We start from the raw sequence: 22685 nt of genomic DNA, 5'->3' as shown, positions 1-22685 counted from the left end.
TGGAGTGGGAACCGTGATGCTCACTTCAGGCTCAGTTCTCAGCGGTAACAAGAACCTTCCTCGTGGGCTGCTTCCTCCCGGCAGCTCAGTCCCCGGACGCCGTGCCCTTCCTCTGGCTGCGGCGACGCCACTGGAGCCCCAGTCTGGGCTGTGGGCCGTGCTGACCTTACAAACCCTGGTGTGGCATTCTAGCGCTCGGCTCCAGCACTCCCCTCCCCAGAGGGCCCAACTGCTCCTCTCCGGTTTCATTCCATTCTCTTCTTGGGCTCCCACATCACACAGACCTTGAAGTACCTGACTTGTTTCTGCAGTTCACTAAGCTTCCTTGAAGGGTTGGGGTAAAAGACCATTCGAAAGGTGTCTCACCATGTTATGCTCTTTTTTTTTTTGGCCAAGTCCCCTGCATTGGAAGCGCGGACTTGACCACTGGATGACCGGGGGAGTCCCAGTACACTCTTCTAACGTTGAGGGCATATTTTAAAACATAATCACTGAGCCTTCATCACACTTATCAAAAATAACAATAATTCCTTAAAGTCCTCTCCTACCAATCCCTATGCATATTTCCTTGATTTTCCCAGTCTTTTTACTGTGGATTTGTTTCCATCAGGATCCAAACAAGGGCCTCACGATGCATTTGGTTATCTCTTCTGAGTCTATTTTGTCCGATAATAACTCACCCTCCCTTTTTCTCTAATGCCATTTTTGTTGCAGCATAATGCATTATTAGTTGGACAGACTGGGTCATTTCTCCCACAGAATGTCCCACCTTTTGGATTTAGCCAATTGTATCCTTGTCATTTAAGTAGTTCTTCCATCCCCCGTATTTCCTATAAATTAACAGCAGTTCTAATGACTTGATTAAAATCAGGATCAGTTTTTTAGGCAAGAAACGTTATAGAGATACTTCCTGTTGCATCACCACATATAATGTTTGTGTTGTCCCACTTTTAGGGAGGCTAAGGTTGATCACAGGGTGTAGGTGGTGTCAGCCTGACCCTTCCATCATAATGCTCCCCACTGACATTTCAGCTAATAGTTTTAGCCTCATTAATGGAAGTTGCCTAGATCAATTATCTCTTTAGAGGTGGAAAATAGTGCATTTTTAAAAATTCTATCATTCCTTCTGCATTTATTGGTTGGAATTCTCCTATTATAGGACCTACTTGTATGAAAGATTTAGTTACCCCATAATATATGGCATAGAAAAGATAAAATATTTTCTCATTATTTATTCATTTTCAGAATAAAAAAATATTACCCTAGCAACTTCCAATGGCAAGGCTATTAGGTTGTTTGTGATTTTTTTGGTTTCATTATGAACTCATGTTTTTTATGTATTTGATGGGTTTTAATCCATTGAAGTTATTATTCTTTTTGATGCAGAAATTGCCCTATCTTGGCCAATAAGGGACCCTTTAAAGTGGTTCCTGTGTTGTTTTGACATGACCTCTAATAGTCTGGGAGAGTTTCCTTGCAAAACAAGTGGTCCAGGGCTCATCATGTAGATTTCTTGTCCCAGACCTGGAATCAGCCATTTCACCATGGGAAATGGTATTTAGAGACCCATGTCAGGATTTTTATTTAATTAAGCTTTGCAAACATAATTGAGACTTTCTGTGTGGACATCTCTTGCATCTCACTGCCCTTTTTTTTTTCCATTGGAGGTAAATACTACCATGAATGTGTTATTTATCCTTCTTGTTTAAGTTTTTATTCTTTTACTACATATTTTGTATACATACATATTGAAAGGCATTGTCTTGCAGATACTTAAATCTTATAAGATGGTATTACACTGTGTGTATCTTATTTCAACCAGTGTTTTCCACACTATACTATATTTTTTATATTTACCCATATTGGTAGATATATTGCCAGGTCATATTAACTGCTGCGTTTTCTTTCCTGGTATAAATATACCACAGTTCTGTTCCTGTTGATGAATTCTTTGGTTTTCAAATTTTGCTATTACAAACAATACTGCAATGGATATTCTCCATCACACCTCACTGTGCATAGCATGAGAATTTCTCTAGGGTATATTTCTAGATGTGAAACTGCTCAGTCTTCGGGTATGAGCACCTTCAGATTTCCTAGATACTGCTAATTGCTCTCCAGAATGGTTGTGCAAATTGATACTTCCACCAGCAGTGTACAAAAGTTCCCACTTTCTTCCTACAATCTCACTCAAACTTGGTATTATCAGACTTTTTAATTTGCGAAGTGATTTCTCCTTGGCATCTTAATTTTCACTTCTGTGACTGCTAGTGAGGTGTGTCAGCTCCTTGCGTGGTTGTTTCTATTGCGTTTGAGAGCACAGTAGTTAAGACCATAGGAACTGAAGCCAGACTCCTAGGCTCAAGCTCAGCTCTATCACTTAACTATCAGTGATGTTAGGCACACTATTTAGCCCTTTCTGTGCTCGTTTCTTCATCTGTAAAGTGGGGGTGATAAACACCTGTCTCGTAGGGGCATAGTAAAGATTAAATGAGTTAATACATCTCGAGTGCTTAGGACAGTGCCCAGCCATCATCATCATCATCATCATCATCATCGTTATTGGCTCGCCGGGGTTCTTTCTATATTCTGGATACTATTTTCTTTGTTAGATTTTGCATTTTAAATATCTTTTCCCAAATGTCTGCAATTCGTCTTTTTACTTTGTTTTTGGTATCTTTTGTTTTTGCAGAAAGTTTTTTGTAATATGATGTAATAAAATGTTGTCCTTAGTTTTTCCTATACAGTTCAAGGTTTTGGTGTAAAGCCTAAGAAATCTTTCTATACACAAGGTCATAAAGACCTGTATTTTCTTATAAAAGTTTAAAGTTTTTTTTTTTTTTTTTTTTTTTTTTACTTGTAGGGTTTTAACCCACCTGTGATGTAAGAGAGGGATCCAACTTTGTGTTTTTCCACACACATAAGCAATTTTCCAAGCACCATTTATTGAACGGTCTTTGTCTTCCCATTTATTTATAATTCTACATTTATTACATATTGGGTCCACATATGTGTGAGTGTGTTTCTGGGCTTCCTATCCTGTTCCATTGATTCATTTTCCAATTCTTGTGCCATCCCACTATGTCCGAATTTCTAAGACTTTTATTTTAAAATAAGCCTTCATATCTCATAGAACAAGTCCCACCTCCTCTCTTTTTTTTTTTAACATCTTTATGGAGTATAATTGCTTTACAATGGTGTGTTAGTTTCTGCTGTATAACAAACTGAATCAGCTATACGAATACATACATCCCCATATCTCCTCCCTCTTGTGTCTCCATCCCACCCTCCCTATCCCATCTCTCTAGGTGGTCACAAAGCACCGAGCTGATCTCCCTGTGCTATGCGGCTGCTTCCCACTAGCTATCTATTTTACATTTGGTAGTGTGTATATGTCCACGCCACTCTCTCACTTCCACCTCTTCTTTTTTGAAATGGAATCTCAGTTCTTGGCCCCTTGCTCCCCCACAGAGTCTCCCGGAGCCTGAAGGACAGTGTAGACTGTGTTTAACATCTGAGAAATCTGGCTGGTAGCTGCTCTGACGATGGAGCAAAGGGAGGTATTAGGGAGATCCCACATCCCCAGAATTTATCTGAGTGAAGTGTGGAGGTATTTCCCCTGAGCCAGTTGTGGGCCATAGGAAAGACTTGCCTTTGTGGGATCATCTTAGACCCATGTAAGAGGGCCAGCTTCTATAAAGAACTAGAGCTGATGGTAAGCTAAGTAACCCGGTGGAAAAGATGCACTCTCCCATATGAATGAAATTGGAGATGAGAGATTCCCAGAAACAGCAGGTGCCCCAAAACGCCCACAGAAGACCTTCCGGATAGAAAAAGTCAGCTTTAAACCTCCGCCCAGTCCCGGGTGGTCTGATAACCAGCTCATAACGGGGCTGGGCCAGTAGGACCTTTCCCTTTGCTCCCCTTTCTTTCCCTGCTTCAATTCTAGAGGAGCCAGAGACCACCTAATGAGTGCAAGGGGAGGAGGAGAAAACCTAGTTGAGGAAACAGATGGCACACACACCGTGCTGTCTATTCCCATTGCAAGCTTTCCACCTGTTGCAGACTCAGGCTGGGGATGAAGATAAGCTTCAACTTGGTGATGCTGGAAGTTTTGACTATTACCTGGGACTATATATCTTAATTCATAAACTGAGACCATTTCTCATGATCAAAGGACTTTTTAGTTGGAGTGGCCAAAAAAGTGAATGAGTTTTCATTTATTCAGTGGCAAGGAAGAATTGGTCCACAATTCAGCTTACAAGGACAAGAGCGGGAGGCAAATAAGGACACTGCACAACTGTATTCCACGGATCCTACTCATGTGAAGTACTTATTATCTTTATTATGTTGCTGAATTAAATTTGCTAATATTTTACCTAGGAATCTTGCATCTACATTCTTAAGTGTGGTTAATAGATAATTATCTTGTCCTTGTCAGCTTTGGTATCGAAGTTATACTAACTTCATAAAAAGATCTGGGGAGCCGTCCCCCTTTTCTATCATCTGAAACAGGTATAATATAAGGATTATATGTTTGTTGATGACTTTGTAAAACTTGTCTCCAAAACCATCTGGGCCCGACTTTGGGGTGACTTTGGGGTACAGGAGACTGGGTAATATAACCTATAATTCCACTTAGGTACAATAAGGTCTCAGTCGCTGGGAGGCAAACAAATGTGGGGCACCATTCTCCCTGTGCATCGTGGAACCCTCACCCGCCTCTTAGGCCCCTCAGGTAGCATGGATAGCCCAGGGCTCATGATGGAAGGAGAATGCCAGTGCCAATTTGGGTATCAAATTTTAGTAAAGCTGGATTTCTTTCTTTTTAGATAAAAGTTAAATAGAAATTGAAGAAAAAGGAAAAATATTGCCTCCCATACACCAGTGGAACCTCTTATGCACCCCATCTTTGGAGATGTGGACTGAACATGACCAGCAGCTAAAGCGGTCCGCGCGGAGCCTCTGCGGGGAAAGGGAGAGACAGGAAGAGGGGCTGGCGGTGGCAGCAGCCACGTGCAGGTTTTACCTGTGAGTCTGATCATAAGAGTCCCTGAGCGCGCTTGTTAACAAAAGAGACTCCCAGACTTTAGCCCAGACTTACCAAATCAGAATCTCAGAGTGGGATGTGGGTGGGTGCCTGGAACCTGTATTTTCATTTTGATAACCACTCCAGAAGTCTTGTAAATGGGCAAGTTTGGGAAACACACAAAAGGAGAATAAGCATGGGCTTTGGAGTTAGGCCAGAGCTCCATAATCACTCACCCTTTAATAGTTGTGGGCTTAGGGTGTGCCACTTAATCTCCCTGTGCCTCCATGCCCTTAAGAAAAGGGGGTTAGTCATACCTCCCTGGTAGCGTAGCCACAAGGATTCAATGAGAGGATTCATGTAAAACACCCTGTACAATGTCCAGCACTTGGTAAATGGTCATCTTTTTTATGGACAGGTTTCTGGTGGAAGATGTGAGGCTTACATTTCCAACCTGCAAAACATTCATCCGCGAGGTTGAGATGAAGGGATAGTGCCTCAGTTCTCGTTTGTTCAGCATTCAGTCCCATTTTTCTGGTAGCAGTGACGGTTTTTTCTTAGAGAATCATCACCACCTTTTAGTGCCAGTTCATGTAGTTCAGGTTGATGGATCTGACCCTGCCCTTCACCTCCAGGGCTGAGTGTGATCAAGGCCTGGCCAATCAGCATACTCCTTTCCCCCTGGCCACCATGACTGGTTCTGAATAAGGAGTATGACCCAAGTTGGTCCAATGAAATTCCACCTTGGGACTTTTCACTAGAGCTGTGAGCCTGGAGCTGAGCTGCCAGCTGCCCTCTTGCCAGAGGAAGGGAGGGCCCACCTGAGAACGCAGCAACAGAGGAGAGAAAGGCTGAGATATGGGGAACATGGGACCAAAGCTCAAAGGAACTTGGAGCCCTGGAATCGAGACATGCTGAAGCAATTCCATCCTGGGAATTTTCAGTTACATGAGCCAACAACTTTTTTTCACTTAAGACAGTTTGAGTTAAATTTTCTGTTACTTGCATTCAAAAGGGTTCTGACAATGAGTTTTAAGGCACTTCTTCTATTTTAGTCTTCAACTTACTGTATAATCATGTAAGCCCCTTTCTTGTCTGATACATTTCCTAACTTTATTAGGAAGAAGCAATCCCATGGCCTTAGCATTTAGACTTGATGGATAATGGAAATTGCTAAGGCATGATCACTCCCTGGGGATTAGACAACTCAAATCCTTTCCATCTAAATAGATTCTTTTCTCTCAGGGTGAGAAGGAGCTGATATTTAGGTAGGTCTCTGTTTTTGTTCTCCAAACTCTGAGAAAGGTTGCCGTTAAAGGGCAACACAACAATTAAAAGCTGTTGGATATAAGAATGACACGCTTGGTTGGTATGCAGTACTGTGCAGCTGAGATGATTATTCTCAATTAATGGGCAAACATTACACAATTGTCTCTTTCAAGTCCAGAGTGCTAATATGTAATACACAATCAGAGGGCATTGTACATCAGACTGTAACTCGTTAGCCAGGGCCAATTCTTTACCCCTTAGAAATAAAGTAGTCTGTTGTTCATGAAAACCACAATTTGGAGTCTTTTAAATTTGCAGCTATAGACCAGGTGAAGGATTTCTATTTGGGAAGAATCCAGGTGGAATTGGGAACCGAAATTCCTGTTGCGAACTCATTATTAAGGCAAAATCAGTGTTGGTAGAATGGGGGTGGGAGGGAGGTGGGCTTTGATCTCCTGTGCCTCTCACCAGGAACCCCACTCAAGGACTCTTGGCCAGTCTGGCTGAGGCAGCATCTGTCCTGCTGAGGGACATCCCAGAATGGACATGTCCCTATGTGACTGCCCAGGGAATGCCAAATAGATTGGGTCATTTTATTCAAACCTGGGGGACTTGGCTGCCCAGGCACATGCTCTGTGGATGAACTCACTTTTGCTTTAGTCCACATGGCTGCTGAAGTCTGCAGCTCAGACAGCAAGGGAAAGAGGTGAGGAGAAGGCAGGGAGGGAGATCAGAGAAATCTGTGGAAGAGGATTGAATTACTGTTGGATCACAGGGTGTGGGAGACTCTGGGACAGATTGATGGGAGAGCCTACCCGGCTGGCAGGGACCTGAGAACTGTCACAGATGGCTGTGCTGAGCCAGCTGCCTTGCTTGTGCGTGCAGAGCACAAGCTAAATGGGAGCAAGACATCTTAACAGTTACCAAAACACCCAGCAGTATATCAGCCCACCTAACTGGAAAACAAAGCAGGCCTTTGGACTCCAAATCCCCCAGGCCAAAGCCATATCTACAATGTTATCCAGTGTCTTGCTTCACAGGGCATGTCTCTATCAGTCTTTCAACAAACACCTATTAAAAGCTTCTAAATGTCAGGGCTGGCTGTGCTAGGTGCTGGGGATGTGAAGGAAATATGCACAGTACTCCCCTCTAAGGGTCTCACCACCTAGTAAACAATTATAAAAAAGGGAAAAAATGCAGTAGGAGCTGGGGTAAAAGAGAGCACCAGTACTACAGGAAACAGGCACCAGCTTATGTTAAGTTGTTATGTAAAGCTAAAGAATTTGTATCTTCAAACATGCATGAACCACTCTTCAAATTCCACCCAACAGTTGTCTCTCATCCAATCCAGGCTCATACCTATGACCTCAGCATGGTAAAAATATCCCCCATGGCCCTTAAGGTCTAGTAATAATTTAATGTTTTGTTTTTCTCTGTATGTTCTCTGATGTGTTTTCATATCTCGGATGTCTTTCTTTTCAAGGGTGTTATTTACTCTGGTTGGTAGGATATGATATTAAAAGGTCAAGGCTTTAATTTTGTGGAACATTTAGCTTCATTTGGAAAGAGAATTAAGCCCGCACGATCAGAGGTTTACCCCTCAATCTAAGCCAGAGGCTTAGCAAATATGGATTGTGTCCTTGCTTACTGGGGCCAGAGCAAGAGACAAAGAGGTTCGCTCCATTCAAACCCATCGTCATTACCAGATACTATGGCATTGACAGGACACAGCCATTACGTGGTTTGGCAGCATTACTGTGCTCATAAATAATGGTAAATATGAGCATGTGTGTGTGTGTGTGGGGGGGGGCCATGTGCATGTGCCCATGTAACGTTTTGCAATCTCCTTGAGGGCAGCGATAATGGTAATTATTATGAACGGACAAGCATAACCCCAGATACTGACAAGGCACACTCCCTCATATCTCTCATGTCTGTGCTCAGCATCACCTCCTCAGAAAGCCCTTGCCTGATCACGACTAGAATGTAAAGTCACTGGGATTTTTGTCTATTTTGTTCACTGTCCACAAAATTAAAGACCTGAACTTTTAAAATGTCATATTCCACTGAGTACATTAAACAACACAGTCAAGAAGAAAGATGTCCTATATATAGGATGAATAAACAGCAAGGTCCTACTGTATAGCACAGGGAACTATATTCAATATCCTATAACAAACCATAATGGAAAAGAACCTGCAAAAGAATATATGTATGTAACTGCATCAATTTGCTGTACAGCAGAAACTACCACAGCATTGTAAATCAACTCTACTTCAATAAAATAAGTTTAAAAAAAAAAGAAAGATGACCAAGACGTGAAAACAGAGAATCTACACGGAAAAGAACACAATCATTAAATTGTTGCTAGACCTGAATGTCCTGGGGATAGTTTGACCCTGTTGAGGTCATGGATATGAAACTAATGGGACAAGAGAAAACCGTTGGACGGGTATAAGGGAAGATGTGGCATCTGAAGAGTGGTTTACGTGGCTGAGGACAATCACGAAGTCTTTGGCTTCACACCACAACTTACATGAAATGGTGCTACCTTCTGGGTGCAGCTCCTAGAACAGTGCCTGCCACATAATAGCCACTCAGTAACTTCTTATTGAATGTCAAGCGCTCTTCAATGAAGTTTTTATTTGTTTCCTGCCATTTAATTTTGTAAAAAGGTAGTATGTTGACATAGTTCAACATTCATTTTAGTGTAAAAAGGTAACACAAGGCCTTGTTCTTACCCTATTCTCTGCCTGACTGGTTCCCACCCAGCAACCATGTCCTGTAACCATTTTTATTACTTTCCTTCCAGACTTTGTTTATGCAAATCAAATATAACTATATTTTTATTTTATTATGCAAAAGATAACATAGTATCTACTCTGATATTAACCTTGCTTTTTTTCATTCAATAATATAAGTTGATGAATGGGTAATGTGGTATATTTATACAATAGAATATTATTCTACCATAAAAAAGAAGGAAATTCTGCCATTTGTGATAACATGGATGGACCTTGAGGGCATCATGCTAAGTGAAATGAGTCAGACAGGAAAGACAAATACTGCATGATCTCATTTATATGGGAAATCTAAAAAAAAAAATCGTACTCATAGAAACAGAGAAGAGGTTGGTGGTTGCTAGAGGCTGGGGGCAGGAGGGAGAAACTGGGGTGAAGGCAGTCAAAAGGTACAAACTTCTAGTTCTAAGATAAGTAAGTTCTAGAGATAGAACATATAGCATGGTGACTATAGTTAACAATACTGTATTGTACATCGGAAAGTTGCTAAGAGAGTAGATCTTAAAAGTTCCCATCACAAGAAAAAATAATTGTAACTATGTCAGGTGATGGATGTTAACTAAACCTATTGTAGTGATCATTTTGCAATACATATGTACATCAAATAATTATGTTGTACATCTTAAACTAATACAATGTTATGTCAGTTGTTTCTCAATAAAATGGAAGGGAAAGATATAAGTTGGAGATTCTTCAAGTTCAATTTGGTGTCTTCAATTTTTTTTTTTTTTTTTTTACAGTTCCAGTCAATTCTACTGTTTAAATGTTCCACAGTTTATTAAACCAGCCCATGTGGATGGACACTTGTGTTGTTTCCAGTCTTTTGCTATTAAAAAACAAAAGCACTCTATACCATATAATAGTATAAATTCCCAGAGATAGGATTGCTAGGTCAAATAGTTTATGTCTTGGTAATTTTATATACATATTGCCAAATTGCCTTCCAAAGGGGTTATATAAATTTAAGTCCTCACCAGCAATGTAAAAAAAAAAAAAAAAGTCTGTCTCCCCACCACCTTGCCAACAGAGTTTTATCAAACTTAGAATTTTGCTAATCTAGTAAGTAAAAAATAATACCTCAGTATGTTTTTTATTTGCATTTCTCTTGTGACACAGAGCACCTCTTTATTTCTATGAATGGATACTTCATACCTTTCTTATGTTTCTGTTAGGTTAATCGTCTTTGTATACTTGGCTTATAAGAAGCACATTACATATAGGGAGGTTAGCCCTTTCTCTGTAATGTGAGTTTCAAAATTTTTTTCCAGTAGTGTGTTGGTTAGTGTTTAGTAATGGTCTCTGGGGAAAATAAATCCTGGTTTATAGCATTTGCCAAGTTCCATGATGTAAATATTCCCACCACAGCCAATTTCAAGCTACCAACATATCACTAAATGTGGAGTTGGGGAGAAATGTGCAACACCAGGCCATTATGTAATATCTCCATGATACAGACACAACAGATGTAAATCACTCCAAGAGCATGGATGATAACAAAATGTAGTTAAACAATTAGAGTGATGAGTCTTTGAGCATATATTACCTTTGTTTCATTCTTTATTTAATTATAAGTTTATATAACTTAATTTTAAATAATGGCTGTGGTTGACAACCAGCTTGCAAAATTTCTAAAATTTAATAATCAGCTCCTGTGAGCCAGTGCAGGCCATCTCCAACACCCCACTGCCTTTTATTCTATTTGTTTTCTGCCTTTTTTTTTCAAATGATGTTTTTCATCATGCAAAGGTTTCATTCTGATGTAGTTTTATTTATCAGTCATATTATTTATGAGTTCAGAATATTAAGTAACGGTTAGGAAGACCTTCCCCATTCCAAGATTATAAGAGTTTTACCATGTTTTCTTCTGACGCTTTTATGGTTTCACTTTTATGTTTAAATCTTTAATCCATTTAGAGGATATGCTAGTGTATGGTGGGAGGTGCGGCTCCTACGTGCAGTGTTTCCATCCAGTTATCTCACAGGAGGTGTTGAATGGTCCGTCTTTTCCCACTGGTTTGTAAAGCCACCGTTATATGATGTGGCTTTCTCGATTTTAATGAACGTGGTATTTATCATTATTTGAATGATGTTTTAATTATGATTATAGTTCATAAACAGCTTCCCTGTGTCTGCTCATTTGATTCTTTAACCTATAGTGGCAGGTTTGGTAGATTATAATAGCTACCATATTTTCATGCCCAGCATACTTTCCCATCCTCTGTCTCTTGAATCCTTTAGGGAACTCCCCCTTCATGCAATGTGATCCTGGAGAGATGGTCAATTATGGTACACTGGCCAAATACTGTGTTATATATGCGACCTAGGCTGGCCAATCCAAAAATCCCAACCCACGGTAATAGGCTAGGGTTTGGACATCTGACCTGAGCAAGGCAATATAATCTTCCTTGGGAATGATATTTGAAAAAGATTTTCTGTTGGAATTGTTAAGCTGGGAGATACGTTCTTTAGATCTTCTTAACTGACACATAAATCAAAACTATCTGAGAAAAAGCCAAATAAAAACAAGCAGAGCTAAGAAATGGAGAGCCAAAAAGTTTTAAAGGCATCATTTGGGTCTTTGGATCCAGCCTTGCTCCAAAGCCAATGCCCTTGGACAACCAGGAATAAAAGCCTACAAATTCCTTTTTTTTTTTTTTTTCTTTTCTGTTTTTTTTTTTTTTTTTTTTGCTGTACGCGGGCCTCTCACTGTTGTGGCCTCTCCCGTTGCGGAGCACAGGCTCCGGACACGCAGGCCCAGCGGCCATGGCCCACGGGCCCAACCGCTCCGCGGCATGTGGGATCCTCCCGGACCGGGGCACGAACCCGTGTCCCCTGCATCGGCAGGCGGACTCTCAACCACTGCGCCACCAGGGAAGCCCCGACAAATTCCTTTTTTTATTTTTAACTTACGTTCATGTGTTCAATATGGCTTCTTATAATTTGCAGTCAAAAGAGTTCTAACCCTCTTCAATAGATATTACTGTTCCCACATTACAGACGAAGAAACAGAGGTTGGTAGAGGTTAAATTCAGTGTTAACGTGCTTCCCACTCTTTGCTCTTACCTTCTGGGACCCGTCCTTCCAGCACTGGCAGCTCCTCTCTTTGTGTATTGTATCCTGAAGATTTTCTGGTGATGACTGGGAAGAAAGGCCATATTAATGTATGGAGGCTGCTTACTATCTTCTAAAACAGTTAAGATTCTAAATTAGATCTGTTCTATTCCTCCTCATCAGACTTTCTTTTCCTGTAGCAAGGTGAAAATCTCCCTGACCTGACTTCTCAATATGATCAAAGTTTTGGCTTTATCCTTGGTATCTTTGGCTGGAAAGGTATAAAAGCTCATTATCCAATGATGTCACATTCAAATCAGCCTCAGAGTGTCTTTTCATATTGCGAGGAGAAATTTGATTTTCTAAAGTCCCTTTATAATTGGGAATTTCTTTATACTATCTGGAGTAGAGTATACCTCAAAAACATTCTGAGTTAGAACCAGGTCCTCTAAGAATTCTCCTTCCTATGGAACAGCTAATACTTAGAGCTTCACAGTTAGAAATGTTATACAGACTTCTGTTAAAATGCAAACAGCCCCTGGACAGGTTTACACTCCAGTCTTTTGGCTATGTGCACTTTAATGTGAATTCATTTAGCAGATTGGAACATATTTTCACTGAGGTAGTAGGAGGCAAAGGAGGACAAGTAGGCAGAGAAGAAAAAGGAGAGGAGAGGCAGGGGATACTAATGACAGTAGAAAGAGTGAAGAAATGGAGAGGTGAAGACAATTACTAAAGGCTTTCCTCCCAAGTCACTTCTGAGATAGAGCTGTGAACCACAGTCAGGGTTAGGACAAGCTGATATGACAGCTACCATTAGGAATGAATTGAATTAGATTCTCTGAGCTCTGAGGGGAGGATCTAATTCAGCACTAGAACCAGCCATATCATTATCTTCACATTTTCTTCTACTTGGTCATTTTTGGCATCGCTCAAGACCCTTCATGAGCTGGAATTAATATGCATCCAGAAATCAGACCCAACCATTTGTAGCATGTAACTGCAGCTGTCCCACACTGTCAGCAAGCACCAACTCCCTGAGCAATTTACTACCTGGACAGAAGTTCATTTCATAAGCTTATCTGTTCTCAACTGTCATCCAATAACCTAGTGGATTCCTCATCTATAAAATTTCAACTCTCCAAGCAAGTTCCTGTTCCAAGTCTCCTTACAGTGGCTCAGAGCGTCTTTGCTCCACCATTTTTTAGTAACTACACACACCTTCACTTAGGTTACATGCCAAGTGCTCTGATGCTCTTTGGTGAAAGTCCAAGTGAAGGCAAAACTAGGTTAAAGAAAAGACTTCAGCAAAATGGCAGCCTAGGAAGCTCCAAGTTTTCATTCCCCAACAGAAATGTTTTTTAGAAAGGCAGAAACTGTCTGAACCAATCTTACTGGAGCTCTGGAAAACACTCAAAGTTTTGAGCCACCAAACAAATACCCAATCAAGAAAAAGCCATCTTGGGGCTTCCCTGGTGGCACAGTGGTTAAGAATCCGCCTGCCAATGCAGGGGACACGGGTTCAAGCCCTGGTCTGGGAAGATCCCACATGCCGCGGAGCAACTAAGCCCATGCGCCACAACTACTGAGCCTGCGCTCTAGAGCCTGGGAGCTACAACTACTGAAGCCCGCGGGCCTAGAGCCCATGCTCTGCAATAAGAGAAGCCACCACAGTGAGAAGCCCGTGCACCGCAAGAAAAAGTAGCCCCCGATCGCCGCAACTAGAGAAAGCGCGCACGCAGCAACGAAGACCCAATGCAGCCAAAGATAAAATAAATGTAAAAAAAGAAAAGAAAAGAAAAAGCCATCTTCAAAACAGCAGGAAAGTTCTGTGGCATTTTTAGTTACATTTACTCCACCCTTCCCCAGCATGGCAGTGGTTTTGGTCTTGAAGTGGTGGCAACCTGGTTTCCAGTATCATTCCTCAAACTAGAAGAAGCAGAGCAGAAATTATTTGCAAATTATTGTGTACATTTAAACTGTCCGGTGGATACCTGAAGGACTGACACAAGAGCCTGTCTCTGTTATGTCTAACTCAGAAATCAGGTGGTAAAAGTGGTGGACACTACTCATAAAACTTGCAAATGACAATAGCCCCACAGACTCCTGGAGCAAGAAATTATAGGTGGAAACATACAATAGACCTTCTAAGGTGCAGAGGACAATCTGGGGTAAGACTGGGAATCTAGGACATTTGAAAGCAGTCAAAAATATGGGGGGATTTAGGAAGCCATATGCACACCCAGGCAAGATGCGTGCTCAGAAAATTGCTGAGAAGACCTTAAGATTTTACCTGACTGATTGCTAGCCTCAGAACTAGCCTAGCTAAGTACTGAAGGAATGCCCTAGTACAGAGCCAATCTGCAAACACTGGAAGAGTTCCTGGCACTCAAGAAAATTTCTATCAAAACATCTGATTTTGAGCTGAATGTGAGCTAAAGGAACAGAGACTTCAGTGATCACATGTGACCAGCAATAGCCTCTGCAAAAATAGTTAGGAAATCACTCAAAACAAACAGACTATTACAGCCTTCAACAACAATAACAACAACAAAACCAGCAAACCCTGGGAAAGGGGAAGAATGTGATTTCCAGAGTCATCATATATATATATTTGGCCATGCCCCTGACATATGGGATATTAGTTCCCCATCCAGGGACTGAACCTGCACCCCTGCAGTGGAAGCATGGAGTCTTAACCACTGGACCACCAGGGAGGTCCCCAGAGTTACCATATTATAGTAGTTAAATATCCAATTTTAAGCAAAAGAAGATTGCAAGGCATAGACAGAAATGGGCAAACATTCAAAGGAACAAAATCAATTCACAGAAACCATTCCTGAGGAAGCCCAGACATCAGACTTACTAGATAAAACTTAAATATGCTCAAAGACCTAAAGGAAAACATGGATAAGGAACTAATGGAAACCAGGAAAAATCATTTATAGATAAAATGAGAATATCAACAGAAATTATAAAAAGGAACCAAACAGAAATTGTGGAGCTGAAAATTACAATAATTGAAATGAAAATTTCACTGGAGGGATTCAACAGCAGATGTGAGCAAAGAGAAGAAAGAATCAGCAAGCTTGAAAATAAGACAATCAAAATCATAGAGTCTGAGGTGCAGAAACAAAAACAATGAAGAAAAGTGAACTAAGGGATCATGAAGTATACCAACATACCCATTATGAGAGTCCCAGAAGAGACAAGAGGGGGGTGGAGATTATTTGAAGAAATAATGGCAAAATATCTTAACTTTGATGAAATAAATAAACCTACAACTGTAAGAAGCCTGATGGACTCCAAATAGGATAAATTCAAAAAGACCCAACCAAGACATATACACAAACTGTCCAGAGATAAAGAGAGAGTCTTAAAAGCAGCAAGAGAAAAGTAAATCATCATCACGTACTAGGGATTCTCAATAACAATATCAGCCAATTTTTCACAACAAACCCTGGAGGCCAGAAAGACATGGGATAAAATCTTTAAAGTACTGAAAGATAAACCTGTCAACCAAGAATTCTATAGCTGGCAAAACTTGCCTTCAAAGATAAACGAAGGGCTTCCCTGGTGGCGCAGTGGTTGAGAGTCCGCCTGCTGATGCAGGGGACGTGGGTTCGTGCCCCAGTCTGGGAGGATCCCACATGCTGTGGAGTGGCTGCCTGTGCTCCGCAACAGGAGAGGCCACAGCAGTGAGAGGCCCGTGTACTGCAAAAACAAATAAATAAATAAATAAAAATTAAAATTAAAAATATAAACGAAAAATTAAGACATTCCTAGATAAACAAAAGCTGAGGAAACTGATTACCACTAGGTTGCCCTACCAGAAATGCTAAAGGGAGTCCTTCAGGTTAAAATGAAAGGATGTTATTCAGTAACTTGAAGTTGTATGAAGAAAGCAAGGTCTCTGATAAAGTGTTTAAAAGAAAAAATGCATAAAGAATAATTACAGAGCTATGTTATTGGGCACTGTTATGGGTGGTATTATGTCCCCCCCCCCCCCACCAATTAATAGTTGAAGTCCTAACCCTCAGTACCTCAGAATGTGATCTTATTTGGACATAAGGTCATTGCAGATATAATTAGTTAAGATGAGGTCATACTGGAATGGGTGGACCCCTAATCCAATATGACTGCTGTCCTTATAAAAAGGGGAAATTTGAGACAGGCATACAGGGAGAATGCTATAGGAAGATGAAGGCAGAGATCAGGGTGATGTTTCTACGAGCCAAGGAACAACAAAGATTTTCAAGAGACCACCTGAAGCTAAGTAAGAGGCATGGAACAGATTCTCTCTCACAGCCTCAAAAGATAGCAACTTGCTGACATGTTGATCTAAGACTTCTAGCCTCCATACCTGTGAGACAATAAATTTCTCTTATTTAAGTGATCCAATTTGTGATAATTTTTTAGAGTAGCATTAGGAAACTATTATAGGCACATAATACATAAAGATGTAATTTGTGACATCAATAACATAAAGTGGCAGGGGAAGACAGAGCTATATAGGAGTAGAGTTTTTGTACGCAGTTGAAATTAAGCTGGTGTCAGTTCAAATTAGGTTGTTATAAATTTAGGATGTTAAACGTGATCATGATTATAGCCACAAAAATATAGCTAGAGAATATATACAAAAGGAAATGAGAAGGGAATCAAAATGTGTGACTACAAAAAAAATCAACAAAACACAGAAGAAAGCAATAATGGAGTAAATGAGGAACGAAAAAGCTAACAGACATACAAAAACCAAATAGCAAAATGATGGAAATAAGTCCTTCATTATCAGTAACTGCTTTAGATGTAAATGGATTAAACTCTTCAATCAAAAGGCAAAGACTGGCAGAACTGATTTAAAAACACAATCCAACTATATAATGTCTAAAACAGATTCACTGTATATCCAAAAACACAAAAGGGCTGAAAGTGAAAGGGTGGAAGAAGATATCCCATGCAAACAATAATCCAAAGAGTGCCAGGGCGGCTATACTAGTTAGACAAAATAGACATTAAGTCAAAGACTGTTACAAGAGACAAATAAGGACTATCTAAGATATTATATATCTATAAAAGGATCAATTCATCAGGAAGATATAATAATTATAAGCATAGATACACCAAACAGCAGAGCCAAAGACTATATGCAGAAAACCTTGACAGAATTGAAAGAAGAAATAGTCCTTCAAAAATAGTTGGACACTACAAACCCTACCTTCAGTAATGAACAGAACAACCAGACATAAGATTAATAAGGAATAGAGGGCTTAAACAACACCATAAACTAAATATATATGTATATATATACATATATATGCAGAAAACTCTAGGAACAACAGAATACACACTTTTCTCAAGTGCACATGGAACATTCTCCAAGATAGACCATATGTTAGATGACAAAACAATTCTTAATAAATTTAAAAAGATTTAAGTCATGCAGAGTATCTTCCTATCAAAATAGAAGGGAAATTAGAAAATTCAAAAATATGTGGAAATTAAACAACATACTCTTAAATATCCAAAGGGTTAAAGAAGAGAAATTAGAAATTAGAAAATACCTTGATAAAAATGAGAATGAAAACACAACATATCAAAATTTGTGGGATGCAGAAAAAGTAGTATTAAAAGGAAATTTTGGGCTTCCCTGGTGGCGCAGTGGTTGAGAGTCTGCCTGCCAATGCAGGGGACATGGGTTCGTGCCCCGGTCCGGGAGGATCCCACATGCCGCAGAGCAGCTGGGCCCATGAGCCATGGCTGCTGAGCCTGTGTGTCCAGAGCCTATGCTCCTCAATGGGAGAGGCCACAACAGTGAGAGGCCCACGTACCGCAAAAAAAAAAAAAAAAAAAAAAAAGGGAAATTTGCAGCCGTAAAAATTTACATTAAAAAAAGGAGAAAGATCTCAAATCAATAACCTAACTTACACCTTAAGAGAACTAGAAAAGACAAACAGGGACGCTCAACACTAACAGACAGAAGGAAATAATACAGATTAGAGTGGAGAAAAATAGAGAATAAAAAAAAATAGAGAAAATCAACAAAACTAAAAGTTGATGTTTTGAAAAAAATCAGTAAAGTTGACAACTCTTTAGCTAGATTGGATAAGAAAAAAAAGAGAAAACTCAAATTACTAAATAAGGTTGGGGGGAAAGGACATTACTATTTACTTTACAGAGATAAAAAGGATTATAAGAGAATACTATGAATAATTGTATGCCAACACACTGGATAATCTAGATAAAGTGGACAAATTCCTAGAAACATACAACCTACCAAAACTGACTCATGAAGAAAGAGAAAATCTGAATAGATCTATAATTAGTAAGAAGATTGAATCAGTAATCAAAATCTCTCAACAAAGAGGCCTTCCCTGGTGCCACAGTGGTTAAGAATCCACCTGCCAGTTCAAGGGACGCGGGTTTGAGCCCTGATCCGGGAAGATCCCACATGCTGCAGAGCAACTAAGTCCATGCGCCACAACTACTGAGCCTGTGCTCTAAGGCCCATGAGCCACAACTACTGAGCCTGTGTGCCACAACTACTGAAGCCCATGTGCCTAGAGCCCGTGCTCCGCAACAAGAGAAGCCACTGCAATGAGAAGCCTGTGCACCACAACAAAGACCCAATTAAGACCCAATGAAGACCCAATGCAGCCAAAAATAAAAATAAGTGAAATAATACAGGTACAAAAGGACAGATACCATATAATTCCACTTACATGAGTTACCAAGAATAGGCAAATTCACAGAAACAGAAAGTAGATTAGAGGTGACCAAGTGCTGTGGGGAAGGTAGAATGGGCATTATTGTTTAATGTGTACAGTTTCTGTTTGGGATAATGAAGGAGTTCTGGAAAGGGTTAGTGGTAATGGTTGCACAACAATTTAAATGTACTTAGTGTCACTGAATTTTATACTTTAAAATGGTTAAAATGGTAAATTTCATGTTATATATATTTTACAATAAATTTTTTAAACTATATTGAAGATAAAATGTGTTTTCATAGCCCTCTCGAACCACCCATTGTCATTTGATCTTTTCCCCTTATTCAACCAAATGTATTGATTGCTAACCAGATGTCAGCTCTCCGATAGGTTCTCAGCTTTCAAAGATACACAGAATAGTCTCCGTCATAAAGGGCTTTATAATCTGCTTGGAAAGGCATGAAAGTAAATCTAACAGACAAAACTGGGTGATAAGTACCATGATATTGGTAAGCATAGGGAATTTAGGAAGCACATAGGTATGAGCATTTAGCTCAGGTAGGAAATATCTGGAAACACTTTCCGAAGATGTTAGTGACTGAGCTGAGTCTCAACATATAGGAGTGGCTAACTCCTGGCTAGGAGAAAGGGGATAAGTTTCTCAGGCAAGAGGAGCAATATGTAAAAAGACACAAACAGTAAAGAGAAAATGAGCATATTGGGGAAATGGGATAATATATGATATGAAATTGGCGGGGGTGGGGTGGAGAGAGGAGGGTGAATATTGAAGAGTTGGACAGGGTTCAGAAAGTGCATACCTTATATAATATGGGAGTTTGTACTTTATCCTAAGGGCAATGAGTAGCCATTGTATAAGGTTTCAGAAAGAGGAATCATGTGATCAGCTATGTCTCTAAAAGAGACCTTCCTGGCTACACCAAGACAATGGACAGATGAGGGGCTCGACTCCAGGCATACAAGTGAGAACTGATAAAGGGCCTGAATAAGGCACTAGCAACGCCCATGGAGACTGGTAGCCAGAGTTGAGAAATGTTCATGATAACAACTCAGAAGACTAGTTATTGGTTGGATGTGAGTGATGGGAAGACTCTTGGGTTTCTAGCTTGGGAAATTTGGTGAGAGGTAGTATGGTTCACTGAAACGAGAAACTCAGAAGAAACAGGTCCAGGGCAAGAGGGATCATTTCTGTTCAGAAATGTTGCACCTGTGGGGTAGAAACAGATGGCTATTTAAGTGTGGAGTTCAGGAAAAATGCTTGATGTACAGATGTAAATTGGAGAGCCCACTGAATAGAAAGGAGAATTTGCCTTAAAGGAACGATGTCTAAACATACAATCACATTATAGAAGGAACTATACTCCTTCCATCCACCACAGGGTAATTCAAGGAAAGGAGCAGTTCCCCTGTGTGACATCAAAATCAAACTATATGGGCAGTCACCCACTCAACCTTGTATGTAATAAGGCTTATGAGAATAAACTGATTATCAGTAAACCTGGGAGCTTTCCAAACTGGTTTCTATTTTGAAGCAAAGAGGACTTCTAACATATATCTTGTGCATGGCAAATCAAATCTTAAATCCATATTTGAGATCAATCCTTTGGGAATCTTGTCAACAACCAGAAAAGGGTAGCTATCAAACAAAAACAAAACAAAACAAAAATAAAACAAGTGTTACTATGCTCTATTCTTTTTTTTAATGGGCATTCAGCCGTTTTTTCCCATAACTGTTCTTCTTTCCTTCTAGTGCTGACAGAAATTCTTCTTCCTAGCAGGTAGATTCTATCTGCAGAATTCCTAAAAAAACTGGATCACATCATATATGGGAGAGGAAGACCAGGCTTTAGAGTAAGAAAATCCTGAGTGTGAATTCCATTCCACCATTTACAACATCACGGACAAATTTATTTATTCACTCATCCATTCATGCAACAGACAGGTATAGAGCACATTCTATATGATAGGTCCTGTCCTAAATACATATATTTAATACTGAGCTGAAAGTTCTTGTTCATAGACCAATGAGGGAGCAGACATACAATCACAGAATTACAGAATAAGGTAATTTCTAGAAAATTGGGGAACACGGTACACCTAACTCTGCTTTTTAGGAAAGCTTTACTGAGACTTGAAGGAGGAGAAGGTGTTTGGCAGATAGGAGACGTGGTAAGAACTATGAAAGATTAAAGGACCCTGGAGAGATGGGAAATAGAGGGGGAGGAGATTCCTGGTGGAAGGAACTACAAGACCAAAGTCAAGGAGGCATTAGAAAGTAAAACGCTGGGTTCTAAGAGCTTCAGGTCATTTTTATAGGGTAGGCACATGAATGATACAGACAGGTGTAAGCTTCCATGTGTAAGCTGGGGCCACATCATGCACATTCTGCTGTCTTTGTCGCCTAGAGGCACCATTGAGGCATCCTCCTTCCTCTCCACTTAGACTGAAGAAATACTACTCTTTGGGGTACATACTGCTTTTTCATACTATTGCTGTCTCACACTCTGCTTCGGAAACTCCCACTCATTATTTGGGGACTTTGACATTGTGTTCATAAGCTCCTCTAAATTCTGTAGCGCCCTGTATTACTCGGGGGTTCTCCAGAGAAACAGAGAGAGAGAGATTGATCTTAAAGTTCGTAAACGAACTTTTTGGCCAACCCAATACAATGTTGTGTTAGTTTCAGGTGTATAGCAAAGTGATTTAGTTATACATATACACGTATATATTCTTTTTCAGATTCTTTTCCCTTATAGATTATTACAAAATATTGAGTGTAGTTCCCTATGCTATACAGTAGGTCCTTGTTGTTTATCTATTATATATATGTATTACTGTGTATATGGTAATTGCAAACTCCTAATTTATACCCCCCTTCCCCTTCAGTAACCATAAGTTTATTTTCTATGCCTGTGGGTCTATTTGTTTTGTATATGTTTATTTGTATCATTTTTATTTTAGATTCCACATATAAGCAATATCATATGATATTTGTCTTTCTATGTCTGACTTACTTCACTTAGTATGATAATCACTAGGTCCATCCATGTTACTGCAAATGGCATTATTTCATTCTTTTTATGGCTGAGTAATATTCCAGTATATATATATATATATATATATATATATATATATATATATATATATATACTGCATCTTCTTTATCTATTCATCTGTCAATGGACATTTAGGCTGCTTTCATGTCTTGGCTATTGTAAATAGTGCTGCAGTGAACATTGGGGTGCATGTCTTTTCAGTTATGGTTTTCTCTGGATATATGCCCAGGAGTGGGATTGCTCAATTTTTTAGTTTTTTAAGGCACCTCCATACTGTTCTCCATAGTGGCTGTACCAGTTTACATTCTCACAAACAGTGTAGGAGGATTCCTTTTTCTCCACACCCTCTCCAGCATTTATTTGTAGACTTTTTGATGACGGCCATTCTGACCAGTGTGAGGTGATAACTCATTGTAGTTTTGATTTGCCTTTCTCTAATAACTAGCAAGGTTCAGCATATTTTCATGTGCCTTTGGCTATCTGTATGTCTTATGTGGAGATGTCTATTTAGATCTTCTGTCTATTTTTTGACTGGGTTGTTTGGTTTTTTGATATTGAGCTGTATGAACTATTTGTATATTTTGGAGATTAATCTCTTCTTGGTTGCATCATCTGCAAATATTTTTTCCCATTCTGTAGGTTGTCTTTTTTTTTTTTTTTTGCAAAAGATTTTCAGTTTATTATCGCTAGGTAAATATCACACTAAAAAACAAGCTCCTCTTCCTCCCCCCCACCACCCCCGTAGGTTGTCTTTTTG

General features: G+C 39.8%; 1 protein-coding gene across 7 annotated transcripts in view; it reads right to left on the bottom strand.

Moving 5' to 3' along the window:
* Positions 1 to 22685, bottom strand: part of LOC117196852 (atherin-like) — a 63222-nt gene that overhangs the window by 14436 nt on the left and 26101 nt on the right. For 5 of the 7 annotated variants that reach the window (XR_007478816.1, XR_007478822.1, XR_007478815.1 and 2 more), the window contains one exon: positions 12163 to 12237. The gene's annotated coding sequence lies outside the window, so the exon portion shown is untranslated. Of the gene's footprint in view, positions 1 to 3271; positions 7039 to 12162; positions 12238 to 14962; positions 15865 to 22685 lie in introns of those variants that run through there. The other 2 variants (XR_007478818.1, XR_007478819.1) reach the window with 2 other exon arrangements.

Source organism: Orcinus orca, chromosome 8, assembly GCF_937001465.1.
Source record: "Orcinus orca chromosome 8, mOrcOrc1.1, whole genome shotgun sequence".
Taxonomy (NCBI): Eukaryota; Metazoa; Chordata; class Mammalia; order Artiodactyla; family Delphinidae; genus Orcinus; species Orcinus orca.
Note: the sequence above shows the minus strand (reverse complement) of the source record. Positions and strands in the feature narration are given on the sequence as shown.